A 22,645-nucleotide genomic window follows, 5' to 3' on the forward strand; every position below is an offset into this window, starting at 1 on the left:
ATTAATCTGAAGATTAATTTCACCTAAAGAAAACACTAGTGAGATTCTAACTGATAACATTGTAAAATACTGCCACATTAAAAAGTCAGGTAAAACTGAGGTTGACCCCATGCAAATATTTTGTCCATTTTCATAGCAAATAACCCACATAGGAAACTCCACACTCAAGTTTCACTTCCATGCTAATCTGCCTTTTTCATTATCAAGTTATATGGGTTTTTTAGATTTCTACCTTAATAGTTACTTTGGAAAGTCATAGAAATTTTAAGTTGTCTAAACTATCTGAAACAAATATGTGCAATGAAATGAAAATATTTGCAACAGACAATATTTACAAGTACTGACTTCTATGCAGTGTGACTATTTATGGTGGACATATCTTTGCGTGATCAGAGAAATACAGGCCTAATTGTTCGACACAGCATGGCAGAAAGGTGCCGAAAGTTATACAAAGTGCAGAGCGCAAGCTAATTTTCTGGCAGTCTACATTACCAAAGATCATTTTATTATTAAATCATAAATTGATACCTGTACCCTGCTCCCATTTGTATTTCATCTGGATTTTTTCCCTCTGCAACATTATCACCAACTCCCATATTTCAAGCACCTTTGTTGGTCTTGAGATCAAGCCACAGATCCTTCTTCTTTCTCATTAGCAAAAAAGTTTCTAGGGATTAACAATGTTTTGCCACATTCTCCCAATATATTATCTATGATGATAATAAAAAACGTACATTTGGAAGTTCAATCAATTCTTTCAGATCATTCAGTTTCCATTTGAAATAACTAAAGCCCAGTGGCCCATAAAGGTGGCCACATACTTGGATAGTTTCCCTTGGATAATAGCAGATACAGAGGCCTGACTTAGGCAAAGGAAGAATCCTGACCAAGTGAGTTTCCTGTTACTTTAATGCATCTCATGCATTAGTCTCATTCCTGGAGACTAATGTAGAATGGCATTTTTATATTGAAAAATACATTATGAAATAGTCTATCTGAAGCACTTTGTATAAAGAATAAAGTACCTAAGTGTTCACCTTGGGAAAAGGAGTTGCTTCATTAGTCAAACATTGTAATAGGTCTCAGATTTTGCTCTAATTAAAAACTAACAAATTAGCCTGCCACAGTTTTATGGATGCTGGCACAAGAGAAAAGACTCTTGAGTTAGAGTCACTATTATTGATAGCATATATCAAGCAGCAACACCTTCCCTGTCCCCAAGTGTCACAGAAATAACACATATGGGCCCAGTAGGCTGTGTTCGCAGAGGAACCCTGAGCTTTGGGAACCCACATCTCTTATAATGGGCAATAGTAGTGCCTGCCCTCCAGATATGCTCTAGAGGGAATATCATCTTTATTATACTTAACTATAATGAAATATGTCCTTTACTCAGGAGGGAGATACTGTATTTTCCAAGGCTGTTCACCATACAAACATGTTTGAAAAGAGAGTTTAGAATAAAGGCAATCGGTGCCTCTGTGCATAAGACACACAGAAACAGAAGAGCCTCAACAGAGAATCGTTTCCTCACATTACGGACCCCTGTACAATTTCCTGTAGAATTTTATAGATTGTTTTTAGATAAAATATAACCCAAGAGAGACAATAACTATTAAATCTTAGTTCTCAGAAAGAGACCTATTACTTAGTCTTCCCACTGCAAATGTATGTGTCCAAATATATGTGGACATATTAAAAAAAATAGTTATCAATATAATGAGAGTCTGTCCTTAATTACCAATCCCATCTTTTTCAGGTATTGGTAAAACCCTTATTTGAGACCAGTGAGTGTTTTACTGTAGTTCTGCAACTCTTAATCTTATTCATATACCCTAAGGGCTATAATGAGATTCCACCATAAAGATCTGCTCATCTAACTGTGCTACCAAATCTTATACTCTGGAGAATAAGAACACAGTCTCTTTAAATCACTAGCCAATATTAACCTGCTGATTTTTCTTGAATAGTACAGTGATAGAATTAAATTGCTTGGGCTTTAAGTCATGGCCTAATCATCTTTGACCTAAAAATCTACAACCCTTTCTGATTTACACTGACCTCATTGAACTAATCAAATTTCTGTCTAAGAGGTTATGTATCAAATACAAATGTTAACATTGTATTGAAAATTCAGGGCATGGTAGGAACAAATATCACAGCGGGACAATTCCTTAACAAATAATTTCATAGAAACTGGCCCCATACCTTGATTAACAGGGAAAGTGTCTATTAAATGAATGCACTACTATAGCATCAGAACACTCAAGGTCAGCAAAGACAAACACACAACTTCAGGTAAAAAATAAAGACTGTTTCAAGGAACAAGACCTGTGTTTTGGGAAGAGAAGAAATACTCTGTCATTGACATGGTTAGATGGCCTTGTTTTCAAGAATAAAAATGTTTACATTTGAGAAAATATGTACTAGCTCAACTAGTAAAGAAACCATCATGTCACTGCTGGAAAGTTTGAAAAGAAACTTGAACCTGTATCCATACTTACACTTGCTCATGCGACTGAAGTCCATCTTTCCTTTCTGTCTCGCTCCCACTTTGGGAAACAGCAAGAAGTTCCTAGCTAAAGCCCAGGGTATTCAGAAAGGGGCCAGGCCGTGTGATACAAGAGGTGGTAATTTCTGCAGGGAATAGAGTTGTGAGAGTGAGAGATTTGAAACAGGGACATGTGGAGTGTGAGTACAAATCTCCAGGCAGGAGACCCTGTTTGGGATGCACGAAACTCCCAAAAAAGGGCCACGGCCACCTTCTTACTCAGACTTTAGGCTTAAGGAATCTTTTATTTGAGATGGAAGAGAAAATCAAGTTGTCTAGACCTTTAATCTTTGTTTCTCTTATATTATAATATTCCTCTGAAATTATCCTAACCCTTCAGTAAATAACTTTGCATAGGCCTATTGAATTCTAATGGATGAGTCTTTTGGATACTGAAATAATAGGGTTCCATCTTCAACCAGGCTTGAAGGCAGAAGGGGACTGTACCCCACAGATGGCCCAGAGTCACAGTCATCAGTTAGTAGATTTTACAGTCATGTTCTGCAGGAAACAACCTACGATTGTTTCTAAGTCTAGCGAAGGCAGCTTTTTCATGAGGGGCTCACTGACCTGAAGGCCGCATCTCCTAGACTCAACCTCTAGCTTTCAAAGTGCATTGTTATTGATATTGCTGGAGTACTTTCTGATTCTGTCCACCATTGCATTCATTTGCGCTAAGATTGGGTTTGCAAAGTGATGGAAACCAGACTCAAAGGGAAACAAATGCTGTGTCTCCAATAGAAATACGTTATAGACATAGTTGTCCCTTGCCAGGAAGGAAATGGCTTTTAGAAGAGCTCTTGGTTCTCTGGGATATTTTGTTTAATGTTAACTTCTGTGTGTGTTTTGCAAAACAAGGATGAATTAATGAAGGGATCGGTTAAGGAAAAGATGACAGGGAATTCATATTTAATGTCCCATGTTAGCTGCCTTACTTATATTTACTAATTTAATATTCAGTTCAAACATGCATTAGTATACCAATTTGAAACACACACACACACACACACACAAAGTCAAGGCTGAGCTATATTAGATAATGTGCTCAAATTCATGTAACTACTTAGGGCAGACCTAGGATTTAAGTTGAGGTCTAATCCAAACTCCACACTAGTTCACAACTGCATGAGTGTATTTTGTAAAGCACAGACATAAACTATCCAATGAATGTGGGATGTCATAAATATATCTTTGGAGAATTTTTCAGGAAACAGAGAACAGCAGTTTGGAACTGGTTTGGTAGAGAAAATGATTTCTGACAGATATATAGCTACCTGAGCCTCCCTGTAGATAAAGGTGTGCTTGAACTCCATAGCAAATACTTTTAACAAAGACATTCCAGATCATGGCCAGCTTTTTCCTCAGGCAAACCAATGCTTACTGAAAGAACTCCAGGGGCTTGTCAGGTGACCTGAAATTGCTAACCCAAGACAAAGTTAGCAAAATCTAAGGGGACAGAGACAGGTATGAGAGTGTCTGGAGCAGTATTGTTCCCAAATCTTTTCACCAGGCACAGAAGGTGTCACGCAACCCTACAGTTAGCGATATTTAATTACTACCTACCAGCATTCTGAGGATCATTAACATACAAATAATTGTTCAGACTTTCATGTCAACAACAAAGTGGTGAAAACCAGAAATGGTGGGAAACAAGAAGACAAAGAACAAGATTTTTCAGTAAAAGCATTGAGGAAGGGTGGGAGTGGGGTGGGCAGACGGCAGTCAGGGGTGAAGCCAGCGTTGTGCAATTATTTTCTCTTTTTCCCAACATGCAACTTAAGATATCAATGGAACACCATTATCCTCAGGATCTTTGCTTTAATCACTGAGGACTTTCCAGGGAGGTTATTAAGGAAAAGCAGTGGTTACCTGACCAAGGCTCTATGCCAGTCTGAAAAGTCAAGAGAACGTTTTTTCCAGTGGTTCCACAGAAAAAATTATGGATCCCTAGTGTATAATGTTCTTAAAAATGTTAGTGAGATTATGCAATGTGCATGCCATGAAACGCTTCACCTGATCTTAAGACTCTAGTTTATTATGATATTTATTGGGTGGTTACTATGAGCCTGGCATTCTGCAAGGTGCTTTTTGTGCCACATAAAAATATCTAATCTTCACCAAAAACACCTCAAGAAGATGACATTCTCATTTTACAAATAAGGAAACTGAGTCTCAGAAAGGTTAAGAACTAGAAAAATAACCAGTCTGGTGTGACTGGGTTTCAAACCCAGGTTAGTTTGATTCCAAAACCAGTGCATGTTCCATTAAACCAACAACTTCTTGCTAGTTTGGTGGTAGTTGGGGGCCCTGAGATTATCTTTAAGTTTTGTATCAAGACACTTTAAATCACAGAAATTAATAAATGTTCCTGTAGTTGTGTAGCTTTAAGCATCGCTACTCAGATCAGAGAGTATTTTCCAGAATAGCAAGGAATCTTAATAGCCTTGGGTGTAAAGCCAGCCAGGTCTGGGGGCTGAACCGCTTGGTATGTATTAACTGCACCTGGAAGGTAAAGTGCTATGGGTCAAGTATTTGCACACAGAGCAAAATATATCCTTCCCCTCAAAAGTCTCTGTCCCAACACTGATGGGGAAATTGATGCCAGCCTTCCCCTCAAGGGGGCTGGCGAAGACTCACTCAAGGGATCTTTGATCCCCTTCCACCAAGGTAGTTGGGGCTTCCCTTGATTGAGCAGCCCTCCCACCCCATATGATTCCTCTCAGGAGTCAATGGAATTCCTGGTTTCTGGGCTCATGGTTATGGACCCAGGAGTCTCAGGACAAGTATCCTGAGAAGGATGAACTTGCCTTCTCTTCTACGTGTTCCACTCACACCAAGACTTCTCTCCAAGCTCCAAATAGACCTCACAGTTTTCAATTCCTCGGCCTTTGCACACACCGTTTCTTTCTATTGCATGCTTAAGTTCTGTCTACATTGAATGAAAGGCAAACACATTCATTTTTCTTTTTAAGCATCAAACCACCATTCAGTACTGCAGACACTAGACTGGAGAATTTGTCTGGGTCCTGATGCAAGCTTCACCCTTAGGATCCACCCAAGGAGAACGTCAGATAAAACCCCAGAAGACTGCAATTAAAGTGAACAAAAAAATGCATAAAGATGACTTTCTATCTACTGTCATACTCTGTGGTAGGGGAAAATAAAATGATTTCATTTTAGAATTGAATTTCTCTGATAACCAGAGATGGAGATCATTTGCAAGCTGGCTTCATGAATGTGTATCAAACCTAGAAATGTGGCAGCTTTAGGTCTGCTCATTAATTTATATTTAAGATTTTACTAGGAAATTTATTACTTTGACCTATTACTTTATAGCATTAACATTTTTAGGAATAATATCTGGAAAAAAATGGATAAGTGTTATAGTATGGGTGAATATTACAGAATGCCGTGCTCAAAGTTTAAAATAACAACAGCTAACATTTATTTAGCACTTACTACCTGCCAGACACTGTTCCACACACTTCAGAGAGAGTAACTCATTTATTTCTCTGAACAGACTATTGGGCTGCAATTATCCCCGTGTTACACAGCTTAGGAAACTGAGGTGCACAGAGGTCACGTGCATTGCCCAAAGACAAGCCCGCCTGGAATTTGGAGACTGGCCTCCAGGCCTCAGAGTTCTTTTTCTTAACATTATATAGCTAAAGTCTTCTTTTATCAGATCCTCCATCATTAAACTATGGTTGATTTCACTTCCACTAGCATGCCACAACATCTGACTATGCACAAGAAAGCATTAGTAATGAGAAGTGCAGATTAAATAAGTTTACTTGTCCATTCACTTGTTCTGTACGTCCATTACAATTGGTATGTTTACCCATTCTCTATTCAGGGTGGGTAGTTCTCTGCCAGGTAGATGAGAAACAAAAATGAGTGAAACACAGTTCTGATGTAAAGAACCTCATCCAAGTGCGGGAACTATAAGAAGTCTGAAGTTTATGCCTGTTTCATTCCTCTCGCCTCCTTCTTGTGCCTTCCTGCCTACCCCTTCAAGAGCCCAAATTAACATCATGGCAATAACTTAATAGTGTTATCAATGCTGGGAAAATACAACTCAATAGAAAAAAAACTCAGTTACTATTCTACTACCAACTTCAATGTCATCCAAACAAACACTCATGTACATGCCAGGCTCATTGGTACTGGATATGTAATGAGTGTTTTATTCACAATAACATGCAAGAAATGCCTCATTAGTCACCTTTTTTCAGAGAAGGAAGCTCAGTGAAGCTCGGGTAAGTCAAGTAGTTTTCCCTGGCCTCTCAATACATGGCTGAGCCAGGAGTTATCTGACTATGAAATTCAAACTCTTTCCACCAGGCTTTCAAGCCTGTTCTTTCTACAATCTATACGTATCCAATCTTTTTCCTGAACATGGTTTTGGCTTTGAATTTCTGCTCCCTTTCCTTTCGTGGTAAGACTGAACAAACTCCTGTGGTATACAGCACATAACTTTGGACTCAATTGACCTGGAAGGAAACTACAAAGTTTCCTTTGCCGGCCTCCTTGCTGAGGCTGGAGCCAGCCTGAAGCAGCCAGATCCCTTCTCCTCTCATCTGAGGCCCACCCTGGCCCCCTTCAAGGTTTCCAGAGCCAAAAGCATTTCCCAAGCAGCAGGCAGCCTCAGCCAAAACCAGAGTCTGTGTTAGGAGCATGTGTCTCCGTGTAGGAGAAGGGGGAACAGTCCTTCTGCTCCCCAGCTGAGGTTTGGTCCGTATCTTCCCAACTCACTGGCTCAGGACCCCTGCATGGCCCTGACAGGCTCCTTGTGCATCCTCTCCTCCCTTCTTCACAAAATATACATAGGACCATTAGCCTAACCCTGGAGAAGGCTGGGGCAGGAGGGGAGTGCGGGGCCAAGCACCACACACACTTCCCCTCTCCCATATAGCTATGGAGTCTGGTTTTCCTTCTTTTGGCTGCTAACTACATAGTTCCATGTCATTTCCTATTTCAACAGCTTTTATCCAATCCTGGAATGCAGTCAGAACATTCAACTTCCCACTTAAATATGAAAGGACTGGGCTGTAATCATTTTTGGACTGAGACTGTCTTTCAGTCACAGTCTTAACAGTATTTAGCTTAATAATAAAGTTGAAAGCATGGACATACAAAATGAATGACTGCCTCTATGAAGGAAAATGGGAGCGGCCACTTAGTGCAAGAAGACTGAGGAATAACCTTTTTTTATACCATATCTTGAGCTTGAATCCTGAACGCTGAATTCTGCTTTTCACCATGACCCGAGTCTCCCTCTGCAAGAGTCTGAGAGTCTGCAGGAGTCTCAGAGGTGTACTAATGTACCATTTGTGTTCATGAGTTTGTGCCTTTCCACACACACATAATTTCTGTCATTGGGGGAAGGAATACATTTAATAATTTGTCCCAACATTTCTTAAGTGCATGGTGTTTGGTACACTAAATACATTATCTCCGATGTATCATTGACAAATATGTTCTCCCACACAGTGGGTTCCTTTTTCATTTCATTGATGGTTTCTTTAGCCATGAAGAAGCTTTTTATTTGATGCAGTCCCATTTGTTTATTTTTCTTTTGTTTCTCTTGCCCTAGGAGATATACCAGCAAAACATTACTATGCAAGAGATCTGAAATTTCACTAATTATGTTTTTGTCCAGAATTTTTATAGTATCATGACTTATATTTAAGTCTTTTATCCATTTTGAGTTTTCTAGTGTATGGTTTAAGTTGGTGGTCTACTTTCATTTTTTTGCACGTGCCAGTACAGTTCTCCCTACAACATTTATCGAAGAGACTGTCTTTACTCCATTGTATTCTCTCACCTCCTTTGTCAAATATTAATTGACCATAAAGGCATGTGTTTATTTTCAGGCTTTCTATTCTTTTCCAATGATCTATGTGTCTCCAAAATATATAAAGAACTCATATGCCTCTACACCAGGAGGACAAAAACATCCAATTAAAAAATGAGCAAAGGACCTGAATAGAGACTTCTCCAAGGAGGACATACAGATGGTCCATAGACATATGAAAAGATGCTCAACATCACTAGCCATCAGAGAGAAGCAAATTAAAACCATAGTAAGACCACCTTACTCCTGCCAAAATGGCTATCGTTAGTCAACAAACAATGAGTGTGGGTAAGGATGTAGAGCAAAGGGAACCCTTGTGTACTGTTGGTAGGAATGCAAACTGGTACAGCCACTCTGTGAAACAGTATGGAGTTTCCTTACAAAAATCAACAGAGACAAGAGGGAAGGGGGGAGGCAGGGAAAGGGAAGGGAAGGGGAAAGTCAAGGAACATATAGCAAGGACTCATGGACAAAACCAAAGGGGAAGAGCTGAGGGAGGGAAGGTGGGAGGGGGCAAGGGAAAGAGGTGGGGGGAAGGCAGAGACAAATGTATTTAAAAAGTAAATAAATTAATTTTTAAAAAAAATTAAAAATTGAACTGCCTTTTGACCCAGCGATTCCACTTCTGGGAATATATCCAAAGGATACTGAAACACCAATTCAAAAGAATATGTGCATCCCTGTGTTCATACAAGTGTTATTTACAATAGCAAAGATTTGGAAATAGTCTAAGTGCCCATCAGTAGGTGAGTAGGCAAAAAAAAAGCTGTGCAACATTTACATAATGGAATACTATGCAGCTGTAAAAAAGGAAGGAATCCCTACCTTTTGCAGTAGCATAGATGGAACTGGAGACTATTATGCTAAGTGAAATTAGCCAGTCAATAAAAGACAAATACCATATGATCTCACTTATAACTGGTATCTAAAGAACAAATTAAATAATGAGCAAAATAGAATCAGAGGCAAGGGAACAAGAAACAGACTGATAGCTGTAATAAAGGAGGGGGGAAGTTGGGACTGGTTGAAAGAAGGTGAGGGAATTAGACAAAGAATGCATATTCATCACCCATGGACATGAACAACAGTGTGGCGATTGACTGTAGAAAATTGTGGCTGGGGTTAGTGGGGCAAAGGGAGAAAATTGGCACAACTATAGCAACATACACTGTAAACAAATAAAATAAATTATCTCAGAATGGCCTAATGATGCCCATATTCAAAATAAATAATCTGCACTTGAGCAAGGTCAAATAACCTGCCAATGTAACACACACATGTATCCAAAATAAAAGTTGGGACTGAGGTTTTATACGTAACTTGTGCTTTTGACCACTTCGGAGTACTTCCAGTGAAGCTGCAAACAGAATCATTGACCCCAAGTGGAATATTCAGTGGAAAAATACAAGGGAATGGATCTTTGTTGAGAACCTATTATGTACATGACACTGTATTCAACATTTTATAAGCTTCAAATAATTTAAGCTTGCAGGATAAGGTGTTACTGTATCCAGGTAGAAGATGCCCTTAAGGTTTCGTAACTTGCTAAGGAGAAGATTTAGGGCTCATTCCAGGTCTGTCTGATTCTCAGTTCAGTGCCCCATGATGAAAGACTCTGGGACTAATTTTAAAACTGACCTTAGGCTGAGAGAGTTTATTGGGTGGAAGGCTCTCTCCGCTCCCGTATTTTTTCCACAGTGAGCTCTGGGTTTCTGTGTTATGATTCAGTCATATGAAACAGACCTTTCCTAGTTATCTCTATGGCAAATGACCAAATTATGAATTTCTTGAGAATATCTGTCATCTCCTCAACAACTCCTAGAATATTGTCTGAAACTAAAATGAGCTCCAAGAAGTAGGGGAGGGATGAATGAATGAATGAGTACATATTTTTGGAAGTATATACATTTTCAAACCAATGCCTTTATGCACGTTTTCATTAAGTAGGTCCCTTGATTACCTGTAACAAATTCACCTTATATACTTGTTAAGATCAATTCATCAGCACATCCCAGACCTCTTGGATCCAAATCTCTGAACTGAATCTCAGAAGTCTGTATTTTCAGGTAGTGGTGATTCCAAAACATAATATTTGTGACCTTTGTTCTGGAACAAATCACCATAGCAAATACATTTCCTTTGGGAGCAAGCCTGGGTCTTACAAAAGGGTAAAGCAGAGCAAAAAGGAACATCTAAGTCAACATCTAACCCAGCCTGAGCTGATTGTCAGGTTGGAAATTGAATCGCCTAATATCTTTTAAAAATTTCTTTCAACCCTAATATTTGATTTTTAATTTATTTTTTCAAATACATTTGTCTCTGCCTTCCACCCACCACTTTCCCTTGTCCCCTCCCCCCTCCCTCCCTCAATCCTTCCCCTTTGGTTTTGTCCGTGAGTCCTTGCTATATGTTCCTTGACTTTCCCCTTCCCTTCCTTTTCCCTGCCCCCACTTCCTCCTTCCCTCTTGTCTCTGTTGTTTTCTTTTCCTTTCAGTGTTGCTGGTCTTATTTAAATGTAATCTTATGGAAAGAACATATAGACATAGTTTTAAAAGTCAAATTGTGTTAATATGCTTGTTAAAAACACTCAGTCCCCTCTGCTTCTCTTCTTTCATTTTCTTCTCCCCGGAGGCAAACCCCTTTCAACTTTGCAAAATTATTTCTTTAAAAAGTTGTCTTCATTTTTCTAGAACCCAACGTATTCATTTTTTAGACTTTATTAGTCCTATTTTAATAAATGACAATTTTAGCACTTTTATATTCTCCTGTCGCCTCCTCCATATGGCTATATTACAGTATCTATGAATATTATTGAGCGTTCAAATGATAGATTATGGTTACACATCTTCTCTTGCACAGCTCTTTGTTTCACCTGGGTTTAACAATGTCTTTGTTTTCTTTTTCTAAAAATCTATTTGTTTTTAAACTCTCAAGTTAAATCTCTCACCTTTCAAAATCCTTAAAATATGTCCCATAATCAATTTTGCACATGATCAAGCATTTCCTTTTTTGAATGTAGATAATCTTACTTGGATTATCCATCCACCTGATCCCATCTACATATATTGCTCTTTAGACATTTAACCTTGTTATCTTAGAACTTCCCTTTGCAAATTTTCTTTCCTTTCTAACCTGTATTGAATCTAGTTCCACTATCTATTTCTTTCTTGATTTACTCTTGTTTTATTGGAAAACATCCTCCAGTAACTTACTGAGAAAATGTATACTGAAGTGAAAATGTTTGAGACTTTGCAATTCTGAAAACACCTTTATTCTACCATCATATTTGATATTTTAGTCTTATGAGCAGAAAATTGTGGATTGAAGATCACTTCAAAATTTGAAGGCACATTGTCTTCTACCTTCCAACAAAGCTGTTGAGAAGTCATAGCATTCTGATACCCAATTAATTTTATGTGTGAATCTGTTTTTATTTTCTATTCCTTGGAAATTTTTAGATCTTACTTTTGTTTCAACTATGTTTTGGGATGGGTACTCAGTGGGCCCTTTAAATTGAGGATATTTACCCTTTGGTCTTGTTTTCCTTCTTTGGTAATTTTCTCTTTCATATTTTTTGCCTTTTTAAAATAAGATGATAAACTTAATAAAATTTACTTCCTTACTATTTTTTTTCTTTTTGTCCATCTACTTATTTTATTTCTGGATAACATTATTAGCCAAATACTTTGGTGAGGTTTTTTGTTGTTGTTGTTGTTTTTTCATTTAAGCTACTATATTTTTTAATTCCCATGAACTTTATGTCATTTTTCAAATTTTTAAAAAAAACACTCTGTTCTAGATTGCAGATATCTACTATCTAGTTTTTTCAAAGATAGACTATATTTCTTTTCTTTATTTTTCTTGTTGTGTTGGGAGATTTTTAAGAGAAGGAGTTGGAAATATCTTTACCCCAAAATTTTGCAAACAATCTTTTAATTCTATAGGTGTATAAGGAGTTAAAAAAATAACTTACATTTTCACATAACTATTTTTTATATTTATGATTACACAGAGCTTTATGAAATTCCCTGTGAAGAAAAGAACACATTTGATTATTATCAGGGAAAACTGAAATGATTCTAATGGGGGTGGATCTGAGTGCAGAGACAAAGTGCCCTAAATCCAAATTTAAGACATTTTATCTTAATTATAAAAGTGGTTCCCAAGAATTATCCATTATCACACTCACCTACGGAGCTTAACAAAATCATGGGCCTCACATCGGATCCATCAAATCAGGAATCCCTTAGTGAGAAACCCAAAATCTACAGTTTTTAGAAGTTTGCCAGATGACTACAAGGCCAAGTTGGCAAACTACTGCAAGAGTATATTGTTGTGCCCTTAACCCTACTCAGGTGATGGTGACTAAACCTTTTTATCTGTTTCTCACAATAGTATTCCCTCAGGACTAGCTCGTTTGCAATTTGGAACAGAGGGCAGGATTGCAGCTATGTCAAAGCTCTATTGCATCATTTGGTTGTTGGATGTACCCGTAAAACTACACTAGTCTCCTTTGCCTTATATTCTATTTGTCACAGGCCCAGAATAAAGGGCTTACATGATACAACTACATTTTACTTTTTTTCTTGTTAGGCTCATCTGATGCCCCTGTTTTCTATTTTTTTTTCCATAAGGCTCCTCCAAACACAAATGAAACATATATTCTGTCCTTCAGCACAGTGGGCTTCCTGCCTTCGCCCCACTGTAACACATGCTATCATACCTTCTTCTTTTTCCACATGTTGCAACAATAAGTGGTACCACTGCCTTATCCCCTATGCCATTATCTTTCGAAAACAAACAAAAAAACAAAACAAAACAAAAATATGTGGAATAGATCAGGGTAAGGAATTCCAATGTGACACACAGTTTTATCTTGAGTACTCCCATTTTCTGCTTGTTATATTCCTTCACCATACAAAGATCGCCAGCTATTTTTACACAGTTCTAGGATGACACTCACCAAGAACGTCCCTGTCTCCTTTATTTTTAACACAATCGCTTGGAGTCACAGCCTTAGAACAAACACACTTCAAATTCATGTGTGTTAAGAGAGACTAACACTAACACAATTGCAGATACCCATTTTATTCCCTCAGCCTTGTGATTGCTGGAAAAATGAAGACATTATAGTTAATAGCCTGATCTTGAACTTGCATTATAAATAAAATGTGACAGCAGATTTAATTGTTGAGAATCAGATCCTTAGTTACACAGAATAATACTTTACCAGGGAATTTGCTGGAAAAAAGAAGTGCTTTTATGGAACAGATCTGTTCGTTCTCATTACAGAAAGAGTTGAGTGTGCACGTAACCTAATGTTAGCCCCTCATTTACTCACCAGGCAAAATTCCAAGGATGTGGAGTTAAAGTTGTCATCATATGATACACAACTGAATTACATGTTCCTTTGCCACACATAAAAAGGGGCAAAGGTGAAAAATAGGCTGAGCTTAGTAATTAAAAGGGACACTGTCATATTGTGGGGAGTTTGAATTAGAATAGTGTCATCATGATGTGACACTTCCAATGACCAGTTTAGATTCATGAAAATGCCAGATAATATTTGTAAAGCCATGGCCTCTCATGTTCTTATGGAATTGCCTAGAATGTCTATTTATGAATAATTGTTTATTCTCAGAAATACAGGCCAATCCTTTATATACACACTCAGATATCACTGCACCAGGCCTGGGGACAACCAGAAACAAAACATGCGTTCTCTTTATAGGTCAAATTCCAAGGCTAAGGAGCTTCAGGAACATGTATAAATGTTCTTTCCCTGAGAATAGAGGACTTGGGAGGACGTATATATATATATAACATAGAAGTTACATGCAGAAATACCCTAGGAGCCTGGAGGAGTAACCGAGACTGCCTAAAGATGCCTTAAATTTCAAGGTCCCCATGAATGGAGAGTTAATTAATTTAGAAGGCATTAGAGTGCCAAGAGGTGAGTCAGTCTTTAGGCTACAAGCTTGTGTAAAGGGGTAAAGCATTCTTAGGAAGTGAGCACTAGACTCAGCTTGTCCTCTTGGTTTCACCATACCTGGTACAGACATAATTAATAAAACCTAGTTCACTTGCATATAATTACTAAAACTCAGTGCAGTATAGGGCTGATGTGAATTCCAGATGATGCGTAGAATTGATACCAACCAAGAACCAGAAGTCATAGGAATTTGAGTGAGAGCTAATATAGAGGACCCCAGAAAGCGTTAATGGGATCCAACCACTATTAAGCACTAGCGTAACCAAAAAGCCAAGATAATAATAGCTTATATTTCATAGCATTTTATAACTATCCCACCTATCATAGCTTTCATGCACCCTGTGCAGGGATTCTTCCACTTTTCAGAAGGGAATATTGAGGCCCAGGAAAGCTGAAGTTTTCTGACTTCAAAACCAAACTTTTGTTTTCCTATCAACAAAAAAAAAGAACAACAATTTGAACCAATTCTAATTTTTTTTCATGCCTTCTCTCACCTTTCTACCTCCCATTTCTTCATATGATAATGCTTTACATGGTAATTTAACTATTTAACAATTTGAATATTTAATTGTTAGAGGAAACCATCTATTCACTTGAATACCAGCACTGCATTAGAATTGTCTGCAAAAATGGCCAGTTTGTGGACTGTCTGAGGCCTTCCCTCTTACCATATGTCACTGTTAAATTTTGTCAGAGGTGACATCTTACAACATGCAGAGCTTTCCAAAGCTTCCCCTCATGGGTTCCAATCCCACACTCTGATTACGTTATACAAAAAGCAAACACAGGGGCTGACCTCCTTTAGTGTGAAATCCCCACTCTAAACATCTCCCACATAAAGTGGCCTTTGGGTGCCCTGCCTGTAATAAATGGGCTTGGATGAATGCACTGGCCTTTTCTGGCACCCCAGAAACCGGAGACATTCCTCTCCCAATGATTTCGTGTGTAGCACTGAGAACATGAATCTTGGATGCCATTTCAGAAGGAACCACGAGCCATTTATTCTTAGTTTGAAATTGGCAGCCTTTACGATTTGGGGAATTTTTAATAGGACTAGCAGAGGAACCAACATTAGGGATTATTTTCTCAGTGTGGGGTTAGATGTGTAATGCATATGTTTGCCCTGAGGACCCTAAACCACATACTATAAAACTTTGTTAAAATGCCTTTCTCCTCAACTATTAACATTTTCCTGTGCATATTGTTCATTCGTAATAGTCCCAGCCAAAAGTTTATAAAGCTATGTTCCCCCACAGACCATTATTTTTGTGCTAATTAATTAGCGAAACCAATATCACAGATATGAAATTCCAAGCTCCAGTTACTCAGTTTGGCTGAAAATCTGTTTTCCTAATTATTGACTACTTTCTGCTACTTCAAGTCCATCACCTAAGTTCTTGGACAGAGCCAGTTGCTGGGAGCTGGGGAGGTCTTCAATGGCAACACAGTTCCACACGGAATCGGGGAGAGGGAGGAAGGGCTTGCAGCTGCCGGCTCACTGAGGATTTGGGAGGAAGTCAGAGGAAGAAAGAGAGACTTGCAGGACAGATTTAAAAAGGAAAAAGACTATGGGCTTTTGACAAAATTTCAGGGAGATCTAGTCCTCTAAAAGTATTAGGCACATATACATTTAAAGGTAAAGCAGTCTTCAAAAGGTATATGTCAAGGGAATAGTGACTTAGGCTCATCTGGAAAATAATCCGTATTTTTATTGTTGTTGTGATCTTCTGCACTTGATCATTTGGTATGGTTCTATTTCTGAATTTCTGGACCTGACTAAATTTTTGTTTCTAATTTGATAGGAATTTAAGAAGATTGTTTTCTCATTACTCCCAGTATTTAGAATTTACATTGAATATCTGATTGTTTACATTTGGGGACACACAGGTTCATGCATACATACAGGTGAGATTTTGAGATCTGCCCAAGATATAATTCAGTAATATGTCCACAGGCTTGGGAGATTTGACATAGCACAGGGAGGAGTGATTTGTGAAAAATAAAACCGCAGCATGCTTTTACACAGCCACGCAGAGACAATTCAATAAGGAACTGAGCTATAACCTAAAAATCAGACAAATAAATACATATAGATATATGTCAAGAAATAGAGGTCACTATAAAAAATAAAAATAAACATGAGAAATATATGCATATTTCCCACATTTATTATACGTATATATTATATATATTTATTATAGTTATAGTAGTGATGTTTTATATACATAAAACTATATATAACTATACACAAACACACACTATATATCTATATATCTCCTGTATTTCTTTTCTGATTATAATGGTTTTATACGCGGTAAAGGGAACAGGGAAAGTCACTAATGTTTCCCAAGCTTAAACCATGATGCAAGTACTAAGCAGTGTGTCTCTATGTGCGGTCTCATTGTAACTCTATAATAACCAAATACTAAAAATCATTATCCCTAAGTGACAGATGAGAATACTTAGGGTCAACCTCCTAGTACATGGTGGAGATAGGATTTGAACTCAGCTCTGTCTAAAGCAGCAATTTTCAACTTTTTCATCTTACAACACACACAAAAACTAATTACTAAAATTCTGCGGCATGCCAAAAAATATATTTTTTGCCAATCTGACAAAAAATAGATATAATGTTGATTCATTTATTCCAGGTAGCTATTGTTGTGTTGCTTGTCATTTCTTAATTTGACCACCTAAGGGAAAAGAGGTCAGTGCCCCTCACTATATAGTCAGGTATTGCATACATACATATTTTTTTATCCTCATCCAAGGACATCTTTTCATTGCTTTTAGAGAAAGAGGAAGGGGGAGAGAAAGAGAGAGAGAGCAACATCTGAAAGAGAAGAATCAATCAGTTGCCTTCTTGTGTGCTCTCTGAACAGGAATCAAACCTGTAACCTGAGTATGCATCCTCACTGGGAATCGAATCCATGACCTTTTCTTCTACAGGATGATGCTCCAACCAACTGAGCTACATTGGCCAAGGCCATGTATTGCATGTTTTAAAAATTCTTGTTGCACTCCAACTGAAAATCACTAGTCTAGAGAAAAATCCCAGCTCTTTTTCCTGAAGCATGTTTTTTGTTGGGACAGGGGGTAGAGGTGAATATTTACATAGCACACCTATGCATGTAGTTTGTTCCTAAAATTAAAATTCTACTTTTAATTTTTAATTATGCATGTTGATTTCTAACTCCCCAAAACCAGCCTCTGAGTGCATACAAAAGTATCAGTGGTCAGTGGGGGAGACCATTCCTTAGTAGCAGCCAGCTATAAGTCAGGGCTTAAAAGTTAAACAGGACTTCCTGGGGCTGGGAGGGACAATAAAGAAGGGGAAGGGAGGACAGAAATGGTGCAATCTGAACAAGAGCAGTCAGGGGCCACAGTCATGGAATTGTTTTGCTAAGGGCATTTTTTCCCCTGGAATCCATCTCACTTGTCAATGCTGGGTGCCCTCCCTGGCACACAGTAACTCACCATTTGTCCAGTGGGTCCTTGAGCTCCAAAGATTTCCTAAGTTCACAAGAGAACTCAACAACCAAGTCTCCAATAATCTAATTGCTGAATTATTAGTGATAATAACTAGCAATGAGTTAAAAGTAAACACTTCCTACCCCTTACTCATAGATGATCTATCTACCTTTCAGTAGAACTATAAATGCTTTAGTCAAGAAAAATAACTCAAGTGGCAGCCACTTTAGGCATAATATTTCCCAAATTTCAGTCATCCTTGTACCACCAGTATAATTTTTCCATACTGCAGTACAGGTTTAATATTATTTAAATTTTGTCACAGTAATTTTTTTTTTACTGATATATATATTTACTTGTGTTTATTTTTTAGGTGATAGCCAAGTGGTTAATTGAATTATCTCATCTTATTGGAGTAAAAATGTGCTACTTTTTTATTTTCCACAAGTCATTGACCACTGTGTTGTGTCAAATCTCCTGACAAATGGAAAGATGGACAGATGACTGAATCACATCTTGGGCAGATTTCAAACTCTCTGAGGCACTTCTGATTATTAAAGTTGTAAATTTCCATTTTTAGTTATTAGTTATTATCCAGTTCAAAACTTATTTTTCTATCCCACTGAAATTGATTTATCCACTACAGCCCAAGTTAGTGGCTTCAGGGACTTGAAAAAGGTAGGACAGCGTTGGCTGTAACTCTTTTAACCCATTTTGTTGGTCCAAAGGTGAGGTTGGGGGTCATGATATACTCTGAGTACATCCTCAACTCCCCTTTTTCAAGTCCTTTCAAGAGTTGACTGATTCTGTTCTCTGGCTATTTTTAATCTCTCTGTAGAGAGGCCAAACAACTTCAACTCGATCTCTTTCGAAACCCATCCAGCTCCTGTCCCCATCAAAACACCACAGAGATTCTTCCTCCTGTCCTTTTAAAAAGATATTTCTGTGGTTTTTACTATAGTCACTATGTTTTGCAACCATGATTAGGCTATAGATTTGTTTTAAAAGAAAACCTTGTATCACAACCGTACATTTTTTAAAACATACAACTTGTCATAATTAGAAGGTAAGAGTAGAAAAATATTATGATGAAAAGAAAACCATGTTATTCAGTTCTTGATAAATAGTGCGGCCCATTGAAGGTTTTAGTCTTGAGGTCTGTTCTGTTTGCTAAAGACAGAAGTCAGTTCAGGGTTACACTGATGCTGAGGACATGCCAATAGCAAACTGAGATTTTCCCCTTTCTCATGAATCATCAACAGGATTAAAGGTGAAAATTTTATTTTTCCAAATATGTGATCTGATAAAACAGTGTCATTCAATGTCAAGTCCACTTAAATATCACTGAGGACATGTCTTGTACACTTTGGGAGGCGCTATGTTAAGTATATCCTATGATATGTAGGCCGGGTCTTCCTTTTGCCAGGATGCCTGCATCTTTGTAATTTCCTTTAGTTCTCTTCTTGTTTGATCCTTCACAGTTACACCATTCCAGCACAGCAAATGCTACGTGAAGAATAACTGAGGAACCCAGGTGACAGTCAGAACCAAGGCCCCTGACACGTGGCCCCAGTTGAGTTATCCTAGCATCTCCAGCCATTCCAGCCACCAAAGCCCCAGTCCCAGTCATCATGGGGCACCAACAGCTGTCTGTCTATACTATTTCCAAATTACTGACCCACAAAACTGTAAGTATAATAAAATAGCCATTAATTTTTGGCACTATGTTTTTGGGTGATTTGCAACGCAAAAGTAGGTAACAGCAAGACAAAGATAAAGTCACCGTTGGTGCTGATTTTCCTAAACAGTCCCATATACACTTGTCACAACCACCTTATTAATAGAGCTGGTTTCACCCTCTAAAGTGTCCTTATTTGGATGGTAAGTATATGTTCACCATCCTAACATGCCATATTCTGTACTTGAACTATGATCTTTCCAAGTTCCTTTGTCTTATATTATCTTAAACTCCACATAATGAAAGGAAGAGACAGGGAGCTGAATGCTGTCTATGAGCATGCATGTTGCTCTCAAGAAGCATTCAGAATTTTTTAAGCATACATGCAAGAAGAGATATTTAAAGGGAGATTTAAAAACAATTTCTCAACTGGTGACACTGAAAAGGCAATATACCAGAATTTTATTTACCTTCTGATATCTGGCAATGACAAAAACAGGCTTGAGGAAGAGAAGTCGGACAGCAATGTTTCTATACTCTCAAGGCTAAAGGACAAATTAAATGTTCAAAGATGACAGACAATGTTGTTTGTATTTAATTATAGCTATTACTTCTTCATTGCATCTATATAGTGAGCACAACTACAGACAATATTTCATTTCATCCACACAACAACCCTAAGGAGTAGGTACTATCAACACTCCCATTTTATAGATGAGAAACTGAGGATTAGAGAGGTTAGATAATCTGCACTAACATCCAATGTTGATAAACAGAAGAGCCAGCATGCGCACCCAGGCAGTTTGATTTCAGAGCCTGTTCTCCTAGTCGTTAGCATGTAATGTCTCCCCATTAAAATATAACAGAAAAATGAATTTGTGAGCACCTAAAAGATCACAGTACACTAGATAAAATATTCATTATTTTCAATATTCATTATTTTGAAAAGAAAATTAATCCATATTTTCTGATTATTCTCTTTGGATGAACCTTTTTCTCTCCTAATTATGTTCAGACAAGTTTTGCAGGCATAGCAAAGTCAAAGATTATTGGTTATCTTGTCTATTGTAACATCAATTTTGAGATACTTGACACTTTACCAATAAGTTAAGAACATTTTACGTAGCTTATATACTAACAGTAGCTGATGTTACACTGTTTGGAATGTATATTGCCCCTAAGAGATAAGAGAACTGTCACACACTGTTCTTCAGGGGCTGGTTCTCAGCCTAATACATTTTCAGTTTTTTACAATAGTAACTTAAATGATAGAACACTCTACTCATATTTCCTGTAATACTAAAAATGATATAGAAATCATATTTGAATATTAAAATGACAAAGATAGAAGGATAAATGACTATATGACAGAGGCTGAGAAACTGAATTTTTGAAATAACTGTATTTGCAGATATACAAGTCGTTTTTCATGTATAGCCCACCTCTGAGGAAAGGGTATGTCTACAATTGCTGGAAAAATATTTATTAGTAATTCACAAGAAAAAACTAAGGCTCAATATTTTTTTCTTACTAGAGAGAAGCCCACCTTGAACTCAAATCTATAAATTACTGTTCCTCCTAAAAAAATCCAGTACACATCTCCTTTCATTGCTATAACATGAGGCAACGTTCTCCTCTGGCCAGAACCAAAAAAAAAAAAAAAAAAAAAAAAAAAAGGAGAACACAGAGTACTTGCATTAGAGAGAGACAAATAACTTTAGGCTTTACAGACAGAAAAAGAAGCCAGACATTTTGCAAAGTGATACAGTTGAGTAATAGCCAATATCAAAATAGAATTCTATGGCCACACACAGTTCTAAGTGCTTGAAATATACTTACTTATTGAATCCTCTTAACAACACTAGGTGTTAGGAATTATTTCTATCTCCATTTTGCAGAAAAGTTAACTAAATTGACTAAAATCACAGAGCCAAAATTTAGAACTAGACAGTCTGTGCTTATGATCATATTATGATGCTTGTCAGAAAAAATAGTACTGTTTTAAGTGAAATTTGGACAAAATATTAAAGCGCAATGGGTATACGCAGAGAACATGAGCCACATAAAGCATGTAAACGACAGCAGATCCTAAACAAAGAAGAGAAAGAAGAGAGAAAGATGAATAAGAATGAATAAAGCTACCCTCTTCCCTTCTTGTAAGAGTTCTGAAAAAAATTCCTAGTTTCAGGGAGATAGGTGGAAGAAAGGGAGAGGGAGGGGGTAAGGAAGGAGGGAGATAGATATTAGCATAAATATCAGGACCTCACAGAACAGAATTTACAGCGCACCATGTAGAATTATGTTTCAGTAAGCCATATTTTGTGTCATCCATAATTCTGTTACTCTCAACACATCCTTTTGGTTTCTGAATAAAATGCTGATTTACAATGCCATTATTTCAGAAGATAGATATTTAGATTGGGCAGAACCATATGGCAATTGGCAGTGAAAATTGGAGAGTTTAAGCATTCATCAGCACCCATTAGGGAACGTGGCCTTAATAGGGTCTCTCCTTCTCTCTCTGGTTGCACTGTATTTTGGAAAGTGACTCAGAAAGATATCTATGTCATAATGCCTAAAGCTCAATACAAGCCAACAACCAAAGAATGGGGGATGGCGAGGAGGATGATCATTTTATTCATTGTGGGGATAAATGTGATAATAAATCATAAGAAACTAAGAGGTGCCAGGAGGGAACTATCAAAATCATAAACAATGATTAAACAGGGCCTAAAAAGAAGCAAAAAGAAGCAGGCTTTCTAAACAGAACAGAAGGCTGCAGAGAAACAGTCGTCAAATGTGAGAGCAAACATTATGCATAAGCTGGTGACATTCAACTTCGGGTGAATTCCCGATCCAGGTTTTGTAAAGCATTGAAATGCAATCCAAAAGTGGGGAACAGAATCTCCCAGGCCGTGATTTTATTTTTAATCTTTTGAAGTAAAAAATACACTGGCCTGGGGTGATTTTAACACAGTCTTTCTCTGAGCCTGGGACTCGATTAGCTGGCTTTTGGGGGTCCTGTGAACGCTGACCGCGATCGGAGCTAACTGCTAAGGAACCACGGTGAATGTTGGCAGGCACCGACTGCAGGCG

Source organism: Pteronotus mesoamericanus, unplaced genomic scaffold, assembly GCF_021234165.1.
Source record: "Pteronotus mesoamericanus isolate MK-2021 breed Mesoamerican mustached bat unplaced genomic scaffold, CSHL_Meso_final contig_73, whole genome shotgun sequence".
NCBI classification, from domain to species: domain Eukaryota; kingdom Metazoa; phylum Chordata; class Mammalia; order Chiroptera; family Mormoopidae; genus Pteronotus; species Pteronotus mesoamericanus.